A 20934-nucleotide genomic window follows, 5' to 3' on the forward strand; every position below is an offset into this window, starting at 1 on the left:
AAAGAAGAGTTTGTATATATAATTGGAGTTTTGCTGGTCAGATTTATTTATTTATTTTTTTTTTAAACTTTTTGTTTTGTTGATCAGTTGCTCAGTCGTGTCTGATTCTTTGCAACCCCATGGACTGTAGCACACCAGGCTCCTCTGTCTCCCATCCAAGTACTAACCAGGCCCGACCCTGCTTAGCTTCCGAGATCAGATGAGATCGGGCGCGTTCAGGGTGGTGTGGCCGTAGACCAGGCTCCTCTGTCTTCCACTATCTCCCGGACTTTGCTCAAGTTCATGTCCATTGAGTTGGTGATGCTATCTATCTATCTCATCCTCTGCGGCCCGTTTCTTTTGTATTATAGTATAGCCAATTAGTAATATTGTGATAGTTTCAGGTGAACAGTGAAGGAACTTGGCCATCCATACAGATATCCATACTCCTCCAAACTCCCCTCCTGTCCAGGCCAGCACATAGCATTGAGCAGAGTTCCATGTGCTCTACGACAGGTTCTTGTTGGTTATCCATGTTAAGTATAGCAGTGTGTAGAGAACTCCCTGACTATCCCTTCCCTGTGGCAACCATAAGTACTTTCTTTGTCTGTGAGTCTCTTTGATTCTCTGTATGAGGGATATCATACGATATTTCTCCTTTCCTGTAATCAGATTTACTTTTAAATATTTTGCTTTTTTTTAAAAAAAATACACAGGGTTCCTAAACTTGCTGGGCTTAAAGCATGTTCATTTTGGCTAGCGGCAGTCAACTCTGTTTTCTGGGTCTGTGGAGCCCATTCACCAGCTAGGGTTTTGAGTGTCTGGGGAGCTAAGACAGGCCCTGTGCTGGAAGGGCTCTTAAGCCAAGTTTTGTTTTTTTGTGGCTGTCTTGTTTTTCTGTCATGGGAACAAAAGAATGATGTCCTTGGGGGTAATTTTCACAGGAATCGGTAGAGGCTGCTGCCAGTGTTCATTCTACCAGCTGTCCTTTGAGGACCAGGGAGGAGGAAAAGGGACACACGGGTCGATCCAGATCAGAAATGGAGAGGGAGATGGCACAGGGCACCCCTTCTGCCCCTTCCGTCCCTCGTGGAAGCGCCCGGCCCCCGGGCCCTGGCAGTGCTCTCCCCTTGCTTCTGGGTTTGTTGTTTCTTGTCTGGGGACACCGGTAGTTACTTGTCATAAGGCGCGGTTGGGCTACAGGGTTGTTGCTTAACCGCCAAGGGGGAGCCAGCCCAGAACATCACAGGGCCAAGAGTGAGAACTGTGACTTCGACTAACATGCATTCTGCTTGTGAAAAACTTCTTCCTCGAGGCCTTCCATCAGTTTCCTGTTGCTGCCTCACAAACTGGCCCCCAAGCCTGATGACTTCACACAATAGCTGTGTGTTCCCCCTTGCCAGTTAGGTCAGGGCCTCAGAGCTCAGCTCACCCTGTGTGGGGGGCTGTGCATTTGCAGTCAGCTGGCACAAGGGCTGGGTCTGCACTTCCGGGACCACCTTATCTGCATGGACTTTGGCCAGGCTGCACCTCTGTTCTCCATGTGGCCTCTGCAGAGGGCTGATTAAGGCGTCTCATGGTAACTGAGTTCCAAGGGCCAGGAGCAGAAGGTGCTCGGCTGTTTGCGGCCATCTGTAGAAGTCACACAGTGTCACGCATGTTACGGCCTGTTGGCCACTCAGCTTATGAGGCTCAGCTCAGACCGGAAGTGGAGGGAAGTAGACTCTGGTTCTTACAGGAGGAGCGGCAAAGAATCTGGCTGTGTTTTTTTTAATCTATCACAGAGCTCTCTGTATCATGACATTTAGAATTGTCTGCTTCAGGATGTCCAGTTACTGTCAAATTTTCTGTGGAATGGATTCCAGGAATGAACTCCTTAAAGGCATGTTTGTTTAACAGATATTTGCCATGTACTTACTTTCAGCAGGACACTGTGATTGGTGCTGTGCAAGTACTGGTTAGTAGCTGCTCATCTTTTATTCTTTTTGGGGAGATTGCGGACTAGGGAATAAGCAAGTTTCAGACCTGTGATGAGTGCCCTGAGACCAGAGTGGAGAGAGGGCACTTGGTTAGGCGAAGGCCGTTCTGAGTAAATGGCCCCTGACAGAGGGAGAAGCCAGGTAGGAGGAGAGCCTGGTCACTTCAGGTACAGAGAACAGTGACTGCAAAGGCCCCGAGGTGAGAGGCAAGTGTGCTGAAACTGGGTGCCCAGGAGCAGGATGGTGGGAGTCCGGCTTGGAGAGGAAGCTGGCTTTGGTCACCTGGCCGGGTTGCCCAGGACAGCGTCAGTTTACTCCTGGTGAGCCAGGATTCAAGAGGGGAGTGCCTGCTGTGACTGTTAGGAGTGCCCTGGTGTGGACAGTACGTTTTATGGTTGCTGTGCTATGGAAGAACATTGGTATTTTTCCCTTTGGTGCAGTGGGACACCAGTGAACAGTTTTAAGCAGAACTGTGACAAGATGTGAATTTTAAAAGACGGTTCAGATTGCCGAGTGAAGAATGGATTGTTGTGGTGAAAATAGAAGCAAGAATCATTTAAAGGAGACTTGATGAGAAATGATGTGACTTGGCCAAGCCTGTGGGTTGAGGAAAGGGATATAAGTGGATAGACTCATTTCTTCTGTGGATCTCAAGCCAGCTATTGTGCTGATGACCGAGAATGGTTATTTTTTGGGGGGCTGTGCAGTGTGAGATATGGGATCTTAGTTCCCCAACCAGAGGTTGAAGCTGTGCCCCCCTGCAGCAGAAGCACAGAGGCCTAACCACTGGACTGCCAGGGAATTCTCCTATGGCAGTTCTTAAGTGCTTGCTTTGCAAACTTAGGAGCCAGTTATGTCAGGTGCTGAGATGAGGCCAGATGGGTGGTGCAGGCTTGTTTGGCGTCCACTGGGGATGAGAGAGTTATGCTTAGGACACTTGAAATGGACATAGAAAACCAGGCAAGTGTTGGCTCATAAGTGTAGTGGCCTGGAATTGAGACTGAAGGTCATAGGTAGACTTCAGTTCTTATGAATGGAGACTCTCACCTGCGCATGGGCAATAAAGTGAGGAGGGGATAGATACCCAGCCACTGAAGGAAGGAGAGATGGGGATCCCCAAGAGGAGGGTGGGGATCACTGCATAGAGTGCTGATGAGGGGTGAGGAGAAAGGGTCCCCTAGACTTAGGACCTGTAGGTCCCAGGTGGTGGGAGTGAAAGCCAGATTTCGGGGAGTTAAAACATAAGAGTTGAGGTAGGAGCGACCACCTGTGTAGATGTGGCTTCAGGAAGGTTAGTTGTGGGAGGAGGGGGCCAAGGAACGGGCTCCATAGTTGGTGGGTGATGTGGAAACAGTGGAGAGTTCTGTTTTTAAATAGGGAGATCCTAAGTCATGTGTTTAATTGGGTGCAGCTGAGAATGAATCCCCTGGGATGTTGTTAGATGCAGATCCTAATTCAGCTGGGGGTGGGGGGAGGCAAGTGAGTGCACTTCCCTAACAAGTCCCCAGGTGCCTCTGGTGGTGCTGGGCCCTGGGCCACACTCGGAGAAGCAAGCACTGCTGATGTTAGAAGCTGGCTGGGAGAGGACACTGGTGCTGTAATGGAAGGCTAAACGCCTTAGGAAAGCTAGGGGGACGATATTCTTACCTACCTCATTGCTGGCACCAGCTCTTTGGATTGGCTTTTGTTTCAGTTTGTCTCATGGTTTCAAAATTCATGCTAATTGGTATGCCACTCCCTCCAACTGAGCAAGTTTCCAGTGACATGGGACATGTGATAGACCTATTTTCATTAACTCTTGTGAGGTTAAACAGCAGCTTGAATTAGCATCAGATTGAAGTTATGTCTGAAAAAATAAATTTAATTAGTTAACTTTCAGTAAACAATACTTTATTGTCATTTCAGCAACTCTGCTATACTTAATAGTCTGCATAGAATGCTTGCTAAGCTCAGAATTTTAAGATTTGGAAGAGACAAGGTGAGATCAAGAAAGATGGCTTTGATTGGGATGGGGAGGAATTAAACTTAAAAGATTTTTTTAATCTGAGACATACAGCAAAACATCATTATAAATAGGTGCAGGCTAACAGATATTCCCTGATAAACTGAACATAAGTAGCTCTGAAGCTTTTTACATACTGGCCTCTTACAAAATTGGGGGCATTCTTGGGGGAGAAAGTGTGAGGGTAATTGGGTCATCTGGAGGGAGAGGCAGAAAGGAGGAACCAGGTACTTGGTGGATAACTGTGATTAGACAAACAAGTTCCTCTCACTGCCACCCCCTTGTCTTTCCTATGTATTATTCCTGCGGCTGAGATGGCTGAGATGCCCCGGGGAGGAAGCAGGGCCCGAGAAGAAGGCTGCAGCTCCAGGTGCACCTGTGCTGCTGCGCCTGCCCTCCCGTGACCTTGTCTACCTCGGAGATACTCAGGGAGAAAGACCAGGGCCACAGTCCATGCCTGCAGTTAAGCTCTCTGCCCCGAATGATTACCTGAAATAAACTTTATGGTTGCTTTAGAGTGAGCTGCTGTTTTTAGTGTCAATATGGAGGTCAGTAATTTGAACCACTCTAAGGTAATGAATGGTCAGAAAATCCAAGAGCAGAGGTTCATTGACAAGACCCACAGGTCTTACAGAAGCTTGCTTATTTTGGTAAATAACTTACTCCTTTATAGAAACTAACTTTAGAAATAATTTTTTGGGGTTCTTAGGAAAATTGGCCAATGTCATTTCTTATGATTGTGAAGCCTAAAACTTTCCTCCTTTTTCAGAGGAAAACATGTTTAAGTCAGCTAGAAAACCTAACTTAGATGCATTATTGAAGAGAGAAAAGAACTTGAATTGACCTGATTACAGAATTTGAATGCAGTTTTCCTGTATGTACATGCTGGGATATTTTTTAAATGTCACCTAATCTGGAGGAATAAATATTTGCGAGGAGTCAGTTTTTTTTTTTTTTTTTTTTTAATATTTATTTTTATTTATTTATTTGACTGGGCACGGTCTTAGTTGCAGCATGTGGGATCTATTTCCCTGACCAGGGATCGAACCCTGGGCCCCCTGCATTGGGAGCATGGAGCCTTAGCCAGTGGACCACCAGGGAAGTCCGGAGTCAGTTTTATAAAAGAAAGATGAGGGGGAATTGTTCTATTAGATATGAACAGGAAAGTTCCATAAAGCATAGGTAGGTAGAAAAAAGTCTAGATGATGATCTATGTATTTATCAGAATTTAGTTCATGATTAATGCAGCATTTTAAATTGGTTGGGAATGGATAAGATGTTGAATCATTGGCAGTCTATTGGAAAAAATATTTGAAAGCTCTATATGTTTTGTGGCACATAGAGATTCTGACTAAATTAAAGATTGAAATGTAAAAATTAAAAACATGGAAATATTAAAAAATATCACAAGAAATGTTTCATAGCCTTTGAGGTAGGGTGTTTAGGGAAAGGGTTCTTAGTGTGATACTAAGGCTCTAAGCCATAATAGATTATCTGCTTGAATACTCAGAACGTACCTGTAGCAAAAGACATCTAATAGAGGAACTTTTTTAGGGGGGGCATTGGCTGTGCCACTCTGCATGTGGAATCTTAGTTCCCCAACCAAGGATTAAACCTGTGCCCTTTACAGTGGAAGGGCAGAGTCCTAACCACTGGACCACTTGGGAAGCCCCGATAATAGACGAACTGTAGTTCAATGACAAGCAAATTGGAGAAAATATTAGAAATAGACATATATATGATAAGAGATTAATATGCTTAGTATAAAAACATTTCCAAACTAAATTGTTCAGCAAGTTTATTTTTCGAAATTATTTGTGGAGGAATAAAGAAAATGCTTATTATGACATTTGTTATAAAAATAAAATATTAAAAAGTTTGTTAGAAATCTTCACCTAGAATTTTTTATCAGAAAATAAAAAATTGTCAATAGTTTGGATTATAGCCCACCAGGCTCCTCTGTCTGTGGGGTTTGCCAGGCAAGAATACTGGAATGGGTTGCTATTTCCTTCTTCAGGTCGTCTTGACCCAGGGATCAAATCCATGTCTCCTGCACTGGCAAGTGGATTCTTTACCACTGAGCCACCAGTGAAGCCCATAAGTTCCATAAGGGCAGAGATCTTTTCTTTTTTTGTAAAAACATTTTTTTTGGTTGTACCGAATTGCATGTGGAAACTTAAACTTAGTTCCTAGACCAGGGATCCATCCAACTGTGCCCCATGCATTGGAAGTTCGGAGTCTTAACCACTGGACGGCCAGGGAAGTCCCCACAGATCTTTCTTTAAAATATACACATTGGTAGTTTTTTAAAAAAGAAACATTTATTTGGCTATACTTGGTCTTATTTTTGACTGTTCTGGGTCTTCATTGCTGCTCGGGCTTTTTCTCTATTTGCAGTGAGCACGGGCTACTCTGTTGTGGTGGTGCTCTGGCTTCTCATTGTCGTGGCTTCTCTTGTTGCAGAGCATGGGCTCTAGAGCTCAAGGACTGCAGTAGTTGTGGCTCCCGGGCTCTAGAGAACCAGCTCAATAGTTGTGGTGCACAAATTTGGTTGCTCCACAGCACGTGGGGTCTTCCCAGGTCAGGGATGAAACTCATGTCTCCTGCATGGGCAGGCAGTTTCTTTACCACTGAGTCACCAGGGAAGTCGCTGCTGCTGCTAAGTGCTTCAGTCGTGTCCGACTCTGCGGCCCCATAGACGGTAGCCCACCGGGCTCTGCCGTCCCTGGGATTCTCCAAGCAAGAACACTGGAGTGGGTTGCCAGTTCCTTCCCCAGTGCATGAAAGTGAAATCGCTCAGTTGTGTCTGACTCTTCGCGACCCCATGGACTGCAGCCCACCAGGCTCCTCCATCCATGGGATTTTCCAGGCAGGAGTACTGGAGTGGGGTGCCATTGCCTTCTCCAAGGGAAGTCCATGGGTAGTTTTTATTTAAACATAAATGGCATTATGTTTTATGTACTTGTATGTATCTCAATATATTTTTAATATATTTCCAGGGGGTATAGATCGTTGTCTTTTTTATTCCCTGACATATCCTAGAACAATGCCTAAAACATAGTACATTTCAAAAACACTTGGAAGACTGAGTAGGTGAGTCTGAGAGCCCATCTGCAGGGACTGGTTAGACTAAGGTGCACGCAGAACCCTGTGGGGCTGCTCAAAGAGTTGAGGTGGCCCTTCTTCATTGTCCTGAGGAGATGACCACAGTGCAGCAAACAGGGTCTGAAGGGAAGTACACACCCCTGTTCATCCTGTGGAATGGGTGTTGTTTCTTGGGAGTAGGTGGGGACAAGAACATGTTGTACAGTAAGGTAATGCTTTATCTGTATTTTTCTGTGGAAAAGCACCAAGATCATGACTATTAGGAAAAAGATATTTTCACTTCGGAAGAAGTTTAAAAGCAGATTATTTACGTTTGAAAGTATTAGAAGCTCTCAAAGTTAGCTTGATTGTAATGAGCATATTTTACAAATGTCACAGTCTTGGTTTGTTTGCCTTTATTTTTGTTAAGGTATAATTGAATAAGTTTGCCTTTGAGGTAAAAAAGTACTTTTGGTGCTGTACTCTGCTCCTTTGTAGCACTTTTTGTTTTGGCCATGCTGCATGGCTTGTGGGATTTTCATTCCCCTTCTAGGGTTGGAACCTGGATCTGCAGCAGTGAGAGTGTGGTGTGCTAACTGCTGGACCACCTTGAAATTCTCTTGTGGCGTCTTATATTCCTGTTTTTTCCTGCATCCTTTCACTAGTTGTTGTATGAGAATGAATGCAGTGGATGCTTTTTGTGTGTTTTCATTGACACCACAACTGCAATCTATTGGTTTTTAGTGACAGTACTTCTCAGTGTTAGATAGTAACACTCTTCAGGAAGGCTTCAGGGGGCAGTATGGCAGAACTGAAGACCACGTGAAGTGTACTTGTATTTGGTCAAGGTCCTGGTGGCTGTAACAACTTGAAGTCACAGTCATAGAGTGGAGAGACCTATGAACAGCTGTAATGAGCCTCCAGGGCACAGGGGACAGTCATCCGAAATGGAGCTTCTTTGCCAGTAGTGTAAATTGTCAGAGGTAGAATTCTACTTGAGGTGTTCATTTGCGTGTAGCGGGGGAATCTTTTGTATAGTGGGTTTTCCACAGTTAATTGGCAAGATTGCATAGCTTGATTTAAAGACTCAAAGCCTGTCTCCTGGACTGTAGGAGTGCCAGATACCTCTGGCATGTACTGGCATGAAGTGTGCATGTACTCCTCGGTTTGACAGACACCACTGCAGAGCAGTAGGAGCAGATTTGGCCAGCAAGGGAACACCATTGTGATAAAAGTGGGGGCCAGGTGTTGGGTCTGAGACTGGGATTTACAGGCTGTTTTCCCAGATAATAGTTGCTTGGGACTGTCCTGTGACCAGAGGTTGGCAAACTCTGGCCTGCCATCTCTTTGTGTGTGTGTGTGTCCTATGAGCTCAGAATGGTTTTTCCTTTTTAAAATAGTGAAAAAATGGAAAGGAGGCTATTTTGTGGCATGAGTAAGTAATACGAAATTAAAGTTTGTGTTCATAGACAGTTTCATTGGAGTGCCCACGTCTGTTCTGTGTGTTGTCTGTGGCTGCTTTTGCGGTGGGAAAATGCACCCAGAATTGTGGCACGTGTCTCTGGGCCTCTACAGGAAACTGCCACCACTCCTGAGCCGATCTCTTGGTCAGCGTGGCATCTGCAGGCCTCACCAGCAGAGCAGCAGCCTGGAGTCTCAGAACCTTTGATTTTAACTGCTGTGCAGCACAGCCTCCACAGAAAAAGCATTCTGTGTCTTATTTTAAGATCTTCTGTTACCAGTTGTATGCTAATGTACACTAAGCTAATGGGGCATTCTGTACACAAGAAGAATAGATAAGTTTTCTAAATTCTTCCAAATTAAATTCCCTTAGAAATCTCACTGTGATACCTGAAATTGGAATGTCCGTGTATCAATACTAGAAGTACCTTGGAAGGAGAATTCCTCTGTTGAAGTTGTGCTGAGGAGGGTCTAAAAATAACCTCTTTGAGGGCAAGGAGTTTGTTCTTTGGTTTAATTTTAAATTCTCTTGTAGTTAACAGGACAGCAGTATGTGAAAGATACCAGAACGTGAGCACTGTGGATCCAGTCACAAGAAAGGCATTTGGATCTCCTCAGGGGGCATTTGGTAGAGCGTTTAGTTATCTCTGTCAAGTGTTCGTGTGTGTGCTCTGGTGGCCAGCAGCCCCCACCTCCTTTCCAAGGTAGCAGGCACTTGGGCGGCACCTGTCTGGATTTGCCCATGTGCTCTCACGGAGGCAGGGGTCTGACTCCATCATGTGCCCGTGAAGTTGCTCCATGCTGGTAGCTTACCTGGTAACGCCCCCGTGCCGTGCTGCCGCCTCTGCTGCCCTCAGCTTGTCGGGAGCCTGCAGTCTGCTCTGCTGGCCTGTGGCAGGGAGGGACATTTGTAGTTGTTGAAACTTGTGGGGGGCACGGCCCAGCACCCTGCAGGCCCAGGATACCTCAGCCAGGTGAGGCCTGGCGTGGGGCTGGTGCATGGCAGGGCTGTCAGGGCGCTGTGTGGCCTTGGGCGTCCCCTGCCCGTGTATTTCTGCAAATCTGTTTCCTCCACTGAGCTCTCCTTAGATTCTTCCTCTCTCTGCTAGACGTGTTCCATCAACTTCCAGAAAAACAAAGTTTTTCTTTACAACAGTGGGTAGTGAACCAGGGAGAGGGCTCAGCACCTTACTGCCTCCTGTCGCCCCGGGCCTCTTCGAGGAACACTGCACTTCTGAGCAAAGAGCCAGCCCTGGTAAGGTCACCTCCCCCACACAAAGGCCTGGCTCTGGGGGTGCTGCCAGAAGGGGGCCACGGGTTCCAGCTGTCACCCGGTGGAGGACGTGCTCCTTACTGCCAGCCAGGCCCTGTGTGCCTCCTCTCCTAGTGCACACGCCACTGTATTTTAAAACAAAAGTAAATATATCATGAAGTAGAGTGCAAAATTTACATCACTTCCCCCCCATTACCACTAAATACTTCAGTGCATATGTTTTGAGAACACAGACATATTTTTATATAAGCACAGTTCAGCTATTAATATCAGTAAGTTGAACACTGAGAGCTGTCTACTTTCTCCACATTTCCTTGGTTGTCCCTGTACTGTCTTTACATCTGTTCCTCCCTGTCTGGCTCTAGTTAGTCCGGGAACACGTGTTGCATCTAGAGGTCAGGTCTGTTCTTTTTAAATCAGAAACAGCCTGCCTTTGTTCTTCTTTTCCTTGACATTTTAAAGAGTGCAGACTGGCTGTCCTGGAGAATGACCCTTCTTTGGGTCTGTCTGGGCTTTCTCAGGGTTAGATTTAGATTTTGTGTTTGGGGCAGGATACCACACAAGTACTGCATCCTGGGCCTTCTCTGGTGAGTGTTTCTGATGCTCTCTGTGCCACCTGGAGGGTCTGGCCCGAACCCCATCTCCTGGTCCCTCAGCACCAGCTCCCTGCAGGGATGGCAGGTCCCTGTGAGCACCTGCCCTCAGGGCCGTGTGTGCATCCCTCAGGATACATGTCCCAGCTGCCCTGGGATGTACCCTCCAGTAATCAGTTACTGAGTTCCTCTTGAGTGTTGTTCCGGGAACACAAAGATTAGGAAGTCACTTCTTGACTCTTGGTGAATTTATGGTTATTGTCCAGTTTTACAGCCCATACCTAGAGCAGGGGGACGGAGAGCCGGGTGAGGCTCTGGGTGGAGGTGGGACCCACAGTGGTGGTTTGTGGGGCACCCCTCCCTGCTACTCTGCCTCCCCTCCCTCTCATCCCTTCCACTTTCCTCTGAGTCTTCATGAAGAGACTCCCCAGTTCATGGCACCTTTAGTGTCCCTGGGGTTTTCACAATGCCCCAGGCTAAAATAAATGCCTAAAAGTTTCCTTTATTGAGTCCTTCAGTTAAGTCACTTAGTCGTGTCCACCTCTTTGCCAACCTATGAACTGCAGCACACCAGGCTTCCCTGTCCATCACCAACCCCCAGAACTTGCTCAAACTCATGTTTATCAAGTTGGAGATGCCACCCAACCATCTCATCCTCTGTCGTCCCCTTTTCCTCCTGCTTTCAATCTTTCCCAGCATCAGGGTCTTTTCCCGTGAGTCAGTTCTTTGCATCAGGTGGCCAGAGTATCAGAGCTTCAGCTTCAGCATCAGTCCTTCCAATGAACATTCAGGACTGATTTCCTTTAGGATTGATTGATTTGACCTCCTTGCAGTCCAGGGGACTCTCAAGTCTTGTCCAACACCACAGTTCAAAAGCATCAATTCTTTGGCCCTCAGCTTTCTTTATAGTCCAACTCTCACATCCATACGTGACTACTGGAAAAACCATAGCTTTGACTGTATGGACCTTTGTTGGTAAAGGAGCATCTCTGCTTTTTTTTTTTTTCCCGTCTCTGCTTTTTAATATGCTAAGTTTGTCATAACTTTTCTTCCAAGGAGCAAGCGTCTTTTAATTTCATGGCTTTGCAGTCACCATCTACAGTGATTTTGTAGCCCAAGAAAATAAAATCTGTCACTTTTCCCATTGTTTCCCCATCTATTTGCCATGAAGTGATGGGACTGGACGCCATGGTCTTAGTTTTTTGACTGTTGACTTTTAAGCCAGCTTTTTCACTCTCCTCTTTTTCATCAAGAAGCTCTTTAGTTCCTCTTCGCTTTCTGCCATAAGGGTGGTGACATCTGCATATCTGAGGTTATTGATATTTCTCCCAGCAGTCTTGATTCCAGCTTGTGCTTCATCCAGCCCAGTATTTCCCATGATGTACTCTGCATGTAAGTTAAATAAGCAGGGTGACAGTACACAGCCTTGATGTACTCCTTTCCCAGTTTGGAACTAGTCTGTTGTTCCATGTCCGGTTCTGTTATTTCTTGACCTGCATACAGGTTTCATAGCAGGCAGGTAAGTTGGTCTGGTATTCCCATCTCTTAAAAAACTTCCCACAGTTTGTTGTGGTCCACATAGTCAAAGGCTTTGGCATAGTCAGTGAAGCAGAAGTAGATGTTTTTCTGGAGTTCTCTTTGTCAATGATCCAGCAGATGTTGGTAATTTGATCTCTGCCTCCTCTGCCTTTTCTGTATCCCGCTTGAACATCTGGAAGTTCTCAGTTCATGTACTGTTGAGGCCTAGCTTGGAGAATTTTGAGCATTACTTTGCTAGCATGTGAGATGAGTGCAATTGTGCGGTAGTTTAAAGATTCTGTGGCGTTGCCTTTCTTTGGGATTGGAATGAAAACTGACCTTGTCCAGTCCGGTGGCTGCTTCTGAGTTTTTCACATTTGCTGGCATATTGAGTACAGCACTTTTACAGCATCATGTTTAGGATTTCAAATAGCTCAATTAGAATTCAGTCACCTCCACCAGCTTTGTTTGTGGTAATGCTTCCTAGGGCCCACTTCACCCTCCAGGATGTCCAGCTCTAGGTTACCGCATCATTGTGGTTATTCAGGTCATTAAGGTCTTTTTTCTGTGGTTCTTTGTATTCTTGCCAGTTTTTCTTAATATCTTCTGCTTCTGTTAGTTCCAAAATGTTTCTGTCCTTTATTGAGCCCATCTTTGCATGAAATGTTCCCTTGGTATCTTTAATTTTCTTGAAGATCTCTAGTCTTTCCCATTCTGTTGTTTTTGTCTATTTCTTTGCACTGAGACCTTAGGTTCATTATAAGTATTTATGTCTTAAGAACTTATAGCCCTTAAAAAAAAAAAAAAAAAGAACTTATAGCCCTTTGAGAATGTAATACCCATAAATTGGAGGAAACTTTTTTTATTCTTAACCATAAAGAAAGCTGAGCGCCGAAGAATTGATGCTTTTGAATTGTGATGCTGGAGAAGACTCTTTATAGAGTCCCTTGGACTTCAAGGAAATCAGAGCAGTCAATCTTAAAGGAAATAACCGTGAATATTCATTGGAAGGACTGATGCTGAAGCTGAAGCTCCAATACTTCGGCCACCTGACTTGAAGAGCTGACTCGCTGGGCAGTAGGAGAAGGGGCGACAGAGGATAAATGGTTGGGTGGCATCACTGACTATCAGTGGACATGAGTTTAAGCAAACTCTGGGAGATGGTGAAGTACAGGGAAGCCTGGCATGCTGCAGTCCGTGGGGTTGCAAAGAGACACGACTTAGCAGATGAACAGCAACTACAAACCATTGTTGTTAGCCAATGGGCAGTATAGCTTCTCACACTCAGAATGTGCCAGAAAAAAAAAAAAAAAAAGAACGTGCCAGGACATGACTGTCTTTGTTTCCTGGTTCTTGGATTCTTGGGCAGTGCTGTTTTCTCTAAGCAACCGCGGAAACCCCGCTTTATAAGGATATGACGTCATCAGAAAGGCTGTAGCACCACCTGCTGTTGGAACTGTGTACCGTCTCGAGCTAGCTGCTTCCATGCTGTCTGTCACCTCTCAGGTTACTCTGTGCTCGTCTCAACTTCAAACTGTCTTACAACCTGGGAGTTTGCTGCATCTTTCCATGCAGTTTGAGTACTGTGGTTTTAATAGCTCACAGTCGGCTTGAACTAATCCTTGCAGATTTGGGACTCGGGGGCTTCCAGGAGAAGGGGCTTACCCCCTGGAGGAGCCAGGTGAAGGTGGAAGGCGGGACCTTTTCCTGTCCAGGAATCAAATTTCAGTCATTCTGGACTGTTTCCCCAGAGGGGAAGTTGAAGGACCTGCAGGAAAACTAGTGATGTCAAATATAAAGAGTTTTTTTTTTTTTTTTTATAAAGAGGTTTTACTGGCATTTATAATGTGTGTTTTATGGAAAAAGTGAAATTTATCATCTAAGGAACTTAAAAATCGACCTTCAGTAGCCTGTAATTTTTCTTGACAATTGTGACAAATGAACTGAAAACATAAATGACTTAACAAGATAACAGTGGCTGTCTTTGTTAGATGCCCTGATTCTGGCCATGGCCCTTTGTCCTGTTCTTGACATGTAAGTGGGGACAGCCATGAGTGCTTTAAAGAAAAATTATATTAGATTCTGCAGATTTTTTTTTTCTTTTAGGGCTGCATGTGTTGACTAAGTTTTTGAGAACTGAATTATTACTTGCTGTATATATTTGGGTTTATGTATGATGCTTTATGACTCCTCTTTGCCAACTAGTTAAATGGTACCAGAGAGAAGAGTTACAGCTTACAGATGTAACTAACATACAGCAAGTTACATACAGATGTAACTTGCAGGGAGAAGTGTATTGCTGTATTAAAGACACTAGTCTTTTTTTGTCCAACCTGTGTTCTTTTCTAGGGACCTACCCCATCTCAGGGGCAGCCATCCCCTCCTGGGTTGCAGTCAGCTTTGGCCCACACACAGGTTAAGACAGAGGGTGAAAGATAGGGAAAGTGCCCCCAGCCAAACTTCAGAAGGATTGCCAGGAGCCAGTCACTGGGTGCTGCATCCTGTTTTCTCGTGTCCAGTGCCACACCCTGAGGCTGTTGTGCTTGTCCTGGGACCTGTCGGATTCCTCCATTGCCCATGGGAATTTTCTCTTTTTGGCAAACAAAAGAGCCTTGACTAGACCAGTTAAACCTTCTGGTGGGTTGAGGGTAGGGGAAGTCAAGTCATTTTTTCGTATCTAGAAGTAACCATTTCCTAAAAGATGTAGTCCTTAGTAATGTCAGAGTTCTTTTTTTTCTTTATGTCCCCCCACCATTGACAAATGGCACAGGTAATTGGACAGTGTATTTATTTATCCAGTGACTATATACGTAGTCGATAATATGAAGTAGATAGTAAATAGATGGGGAAACAATGGAAACAGTGAGAGACTTTATTTTGGGGAGTTCCAAAATCACTGTAGATGGTGACCGCAGCCATGAAAGTAAAAGACGCTTGCTCCTTGGAAGAAAAGCTATGACCAACCTAGTCAGCATATGAAAAAGCAGAGACATTACTTTGCCAACAAAGGTCCATCTGGTCAAAGCTATGGTTTTTCCAGTAGTCACGTATGGATGTGAGAGTTGGACTATAAAGAAAGCTGAGGGCCAAAGAATTGATGCTTTTGAACTGTGGTGTTGGAGAAGACTCTTGAGAGTCCCTTGGACTGCAAGGAGATCCAACCAGTCCATCCTAAAGGAGATCAGTCCTGAATATTCATTGGAAGGACTGACACTGAAGCTGAAACTCCAAAACTTTGGCCACCTGATGGGAAGAACTGACTCATTGTAAAAGATCCTGATGCTGGGAAAGATTGAAAGCAGGAGGAGAAGGGGACGACAGAGGATGAGATGGTTGGATAGCGTCACTGACTTGATTGACATGAGTTTGAGCAAGCTCCGGGAGTTGATGATGGACAGGGAAGCCTGGCATGCTGCAGTCCAAGGGGTCGCAAAGAGTTGACAACTGAGTGACTGAACTGATAATATATGAAAATACGAAATGATTAAAAGTCAGAATATGCTGTTCATGTAACGTGGTTTTCTTGAATGTCTTCATTGTGTCATTGTTTTCCAGGACACATCCCTCAGAAGGTTCAACAGTATGTGAATCTTTTCCCTTTCCTTTCTGAATTAATGTGATTTTTCTTTCTTTAAAATATAACTTAAAAAAAAATAAAATAAAATATAACTTTATTTTATTTTTGACTGTCCTGGATCTTCTTGCTGTGCAGTCTTTTCTCTAGTTGCAGAGAGTGGGGCCCCCTCTTGGTTGCAATATACAGCCTTCTCATTGCAGTGGCTTCTTGTTTTGGAGCAGGGGCTCTAGGGTGCACGGGCTTCAGTAGTTGCGGCTCCTGGGCTCCAGAGCACAGGCTCAGTAGTTGTGGTGTACAGGCTTAGTTGCTCCGCATCATGTGGGATCTTCCCAGATCAGGGATCGAACCCATGTCCCCTTATTGGCAGCCGCCTGGGACTGCCCCTGGTCTTTACCACCAGGGAAGCCCCAATGTTATTTTTGGCTTTAAAAGAAAAATAACTGTCAGAATTTACATTCTTAATCATCCCTTGTTTCACCAAATTGTTAATTACTACATTAGTATGATTGGGAGGAGGAAATACCGTCCACTAAAGAAAAAAGTGAAGAAATGTTAAAATATTTGGGAGGCCCCTTGATGCTAGACTCTTTGGCATCAAGAGTAGGGTGAAGAGTCCGATGACTGCGCCCCTGTGCCAGGCTATGCGTGTGCGGATACTTTTCCTCTCAGGTCTCCGAAATTATGTGTCCTCACTTAACTCTTGTAGATCAGGAGCTCACAGCATCTAGTTCTGTGCAAAGATCTGCCCTCGTCCTTCTGTCATGGCCAGGGAAATGCCAGCTTCTCTCCAAGGAGTGCTTTCCTTACCCTGGACATAAGCACAGTGGCCGAGTGTTTATTACTCCTGTGAGGGGAGGGGAGTTATTTATGTCATATACTTGTTAATCTTTCCTAATAAATGAGTAACTTGGATGGAACTTTGATTTTTATACCTTGGTTTTCTTTTTTTTTTCCTTGGTTTTCTTATATTTAGTAAGCTTCTTGGTGAATTCCTACGACTAATGATTCTTTGATCAAAGAGTATTTGAGTATTTGCTTCCTTAAAGTTTAATTAGGAAGGAAAGTCTGGGACCAAAATGATATGTGTATGATGTGTATAGATCCTTCTTGAAACAGACTTTTGATGCCCATTTCTTTGCTGTGTTTCCACTTCTTTTCTGTGACCCCCTTCTCCCTCCCTACCCTTTTTCTCCTTTTTTTTTTGATGACTGAACTTTTTTGTACCAACAAGTTTGCATTTAAGAGAGGGATGGCAATTGGAGTACATTCAGGAGTGGGGAAAACAAAGTTACTGTGTCTGTTCCTGTCTGCGTCCATCAGGGTTTAGTTTACGCAGGTGAGAGCCTTAAGTGCGGGAGCAGGTCGGTGTGTGGACCCCTGCTTCAGTGCCTGGCACCAGGCAGAGATGTGTTGAGTGCGTGAATGAAGGCTCATAGACCATTCATTGCTGGAGGTTCTGTAATCAGTTTACAGCTTCTGTCCTGCTTCAGTGCTGCTGGACAGTGTGGCTGTGTTTTCAAACTGGAAGTCCAGGCACAGCTAGGGGCTCCTGTGGGCTCGGTCCTGCTCCCTCAGTAAAACAAGCCACACAACTCTGTGGGTTCCCAGTCAAGTGACAGTTGTGTTTGCCGTGCACTGTAAGTGTGCACTAAGTGTGCAATAGCGTGCTCTCTAAACAGCTGTGCAGACCTGAAATGAGAAACACTTCACTGCTAAAGAGTGCTGACCATTGTTTGAGCCTTCAGTGAGTCAAATTAGTAACAGCAGGGATCACTGATAACCATGACAAATACAGTAGTAATTAAGAGGTTTGAAATATTTCAAGAATTCCAAAATGTGACACAGAGACACAAAGTGAGCAAATGCTGTTGGAAAAAATGGCGCCAATAGACTTGCTCAACACGGGCAAGCCTGCCACAGCCCTTCAGTTTGTAAAAAAAATGCAGTATCTCCAAGTGCAGTCAAGCAGTCTGCCTGTATGTGCTCCTGCCTCAGTCTGTCCTGAACCTGCGCCCGCACAGGGCTGGGTTTGCAGAATGCGTTTCTGACAGAGACCACGTGATCCATACAGACATCAGCTAAACTGTACAGTGCAGAGCACTGCCGGCTTCTGAACCGCCTGAAGGCACAGAGTTTGTTCCTGCGCCCTTCCAGGTCCCCTTATAAGTGCCAGTGGCTTCAGAGACACTTCAACTCAGAGTGCCTTCCATGTTTCCATTTTTATAGGAAATATGTTCATGTCTTCAGCCTGTAAGTTTTGGAAGCAGGTCCCTATTCTTGAATGTGGGGGAATATTTTACTTTTTAAAATTTGTCTCTAATAACTCTTCAAGGGAAGAATACACTCATGTTTCTCAGGTTTCTTTGTGAGGGACTAATGATCAGGATCATGGTTCAAATCTGGCAGAGAGACCCAAGTTCACCTGGAGCGTTTGTGTCCATGTGTTTGGCCGTCTTCAGACTCAGTGAATCCGAGTCCTGGGGAAGGTGCCCAGATGTGTGGTGGGTAAGGTACAAGTCCTTTCAACTTTCTTCCATAGGAGGAGTCAGATGTCAGAGCTCTCCTTTAGAAAGTTAAATCAGGTGATGATGAATAAGATGGTTGGAGAGAAAAAGAGGTGGCTGGGGAGTGAGTTAATAGTAGGCTCCGTGAAAACTGAGCTGGAAGGAGGCCAGCAGTGGGAGTGAGTCCAGGGTGGGAGAAAGGGAGATTGGTGGGATTGGGTGGCAGCTTGGGGTAGAGTTTTCTGTGCTGAAGAGGGTGGAGAATGGACTGTCGGGGGGTTTGGAAAGGCAAGCCTGTGATTGTGATGGGATTGAGCCTGAGAGTGCAGGACCTGGGGTGCAGCCAGGAAAGGGCGCAGCAGGGAGAGCAGGGTCGCCTCACCTGGTGTTCAGGGAGCAGGAGGTGACTGGCATGCCAGGTGTTGCTCGTACAAAAGTAAGGGGACCAAGGTCCGCGGTTGCCATTACCCAGGTGGGAGGCATGGGTTATGTGATTGGAGGCTAGGACAGGTGGGAATTTCAGAGACACTTTTGGTGAAGCCATAAAATGAGGAAAGAGGTCATGGCCTGACTTGCTAGCACTTAGGGAGTGGCTGCCCTGGTGCTGGTATGGGGTGATGTCCAGGCATTTTTACTAGAGGCACTTGATTGGAAGAAACAAACCAGCTGAAGTCAAGATTAAGAAAAGCAAGAAGAATTAATTATAAGTCTGGAATGCAGAAGCCCTGGGACAGGACAGGAGCCGTGGGGAGTGTGCCCCTCCTGTGTGTCCATGTTGCTCGTCTTTTTGCTGCTTAGTCCAAGCTGTGGTGGGTGGGCTGCCACAGGCCTCAAGTTCATGTCTCACTTGCTGCTTCTATTTCCACAGCATCAGGGGACACAGTTTGATCTGACATTGGCTGGAGGGTACTTGTCCTTGGTGTGGTCAGCTCTGACTGGGGTGATGGGGAGCCTGGGACAGTCCTGAGACCAGGTTTTGGAAGAGGAGCAGTTAGGGCAGCTCTTAGGAACTCGGTTTGTAAGCTGACAGGCCCCTTCCCTCTAGAACAGCTGTGAACGCTTGGCACCATCCAAGGTACTGCCTCTTGGGGTCAGCGCGGCAGTGGTCAGAGAACTGGATGAGCCAGGTGGCTGGGGAGCGTGGTGGTCAGGGAGGTGTGATCAGCTCTGTCTCGAGATCGAGTGCTGTTTCCTGGCAGAGGGGAAGAGAGGGCAAGGACATTCTGAGCAGAGGAACACATATAATTTTTTATCTGATTTTCTTTTAAAAATTGCACACCGACTTGTTTTTAAATGACAGTAAGTATTGTGTCAGGGTAAGCCCCTGGGCTCAAATCCAGGTGCCGGGTGTCATACCAGCTCTGCCCTTTGGTCTTAGCTTTGAGCCCAGTTACTGACCTTCCTCTGCCTTAGGTATCTTTTCTGTAATTTTGTAGAATTGAAATGCCAAGGAAGGATGATAGCAGTACGCACTTGTTAGACCCAGTGTTGCTGTTGGGAAGTAAGATGCTGCTGACTCTTGATCTGTGTAGCACATTTGTTCCATCTGGAAACTTTGAGGGTCCTGCCTCTGGTGTTCTGAAACACGATGTATCTTGATAGTGGTGTCTTTTCATTCATTATGCTTGGCCCATGGTGCGTCTTTTCCACCTGGAGATTGAGATAGTTCCAGGAGGAAATGATCAATGCCAGGAAGAGGTGGTGGTGTAGTTGTGCTCCGAGCATATTGCTGTTTTCATTCATTTTCCCACACTGATGTATCCCTGGCTATATATTTCCAAAGCTCGTCCTCCAAGAATGTGTTAAATGCTCCGTAGTTACTGCTTTGCTTGATGGTAAAGTTACTCTTTTATTGCAAACATTTGAGCTATTCTCCTAGGCAGACCTAAATTGGGAGAAAGTTGGAGCTCTTTGCAGGTCATATTGCACAGGTTACCACCCTTCTGCAAAAAATAAGTACTTTCCCTCATAACTTTTCCCCAAGAGATTTATTGTCACATGTGGAAACCACATGCATGGTTTTGAAATGTGACTTTTTTAAAGCTTTTAATGAACGCAAGAAAATACAGGATAATTTGAAAAACAACTGAACTTGGTTAGAAGTTTTTTATTCGACAGCTGAAGTTAGCCAGAACTGTTTCTGGTTGGAGCATCACAGGCATTCCTGGGCGCCACTTGCACCTTCACATGGAGCTGGCTCACCCCAGACTGTGATGGTGGGAATGGCAGGCCAACGCGTTCTTTCATTTTCACACTGCTCAAGAATGATGGTACGGACATGAGACTCCTGACATGTCACTGTACCACGTCACCACGACGTGTGGCTTGGTAGTGTTCTACAGGCTGGTCAGACTTGGAAAGGACCCAGCGGTTGGAGCTGTCAGGGGCTTTACAGTGGAGTTAAACTAGCGACCAGTAACAGAACACTGTCTGGAAAGTCCCCAAATATTTGTAAATTCAACAAAGATTACATCATAAGGGAAACTTGAAAGTATTTTAATTTGAATGAAAGCAAAAACAAAGCATAGCAGCATTTGTGGAGCATAGTGAAAGCAGTGCTTATAGGGAAATAGAAAGAATTAAATGCTGACTACAGAAAACAGTGGTCTTACCGGTCTAAACTTCTACTGTAAGAAGCTAAAAGAAGAGCAGATTGATTTTAAAACAAGCAGGAGGAGGACAATAATGACAAGAGCAGAATTATGTGGAACTGAACGTAGAAACACAGTAGAGAAAATCAGTGAAACTGAATATTGGTTCTTTGAAAAAATCAAATTGATAAACCTCTAGCCAGCCTGAGAAAAATAGCACTTAAAACACTGTTAAAATGAAGAAAAATTAATGAAATATGAAAAACTAAAAGTTAAGTATTAATTCATCTTTTTAAAAATGTACTCTTAAAATGCATTGGTTGAGCTGTTAAATCATGAATGTATTATTGTGCCAAGTTTTCCAGCTACTACA

At 45.2% G+C, this 20934-nt stretch overlaps 1 protein-coding gene and 1 pseudogene across 3 annotated transcripts in view; one reads left to right on the plus strand and one right to left on the minus strand.

Annotated features, from left to right (window-relative positions):
- Positions 1–20934, plus strand: part of GNB1 (G protein subunit beta 1) — a 75963-nt gene that overhangs the window by 16683 nt on the left and 38346 nt on the right. The window lies entirely within an intron of this gene.
- Positions 122–237, minus strand: LOC133069758 (5S ribosomal RNA; annotated as a pseudogene).

This window comes from Dama dama, chromosome 14 (genome assembly GCF_033118175.1).
Source record: "Dama dama isolate Ldn47 chromosome 14, ASM3311817v1, whole genome shotgun sequence".
In the NCBI taxonomy this organism is placed as follows: Eukaryota; Metazoa; Chordata; class Mammalia; order Artiodactyla; family Cervidae; genus Dama; species Dama dama.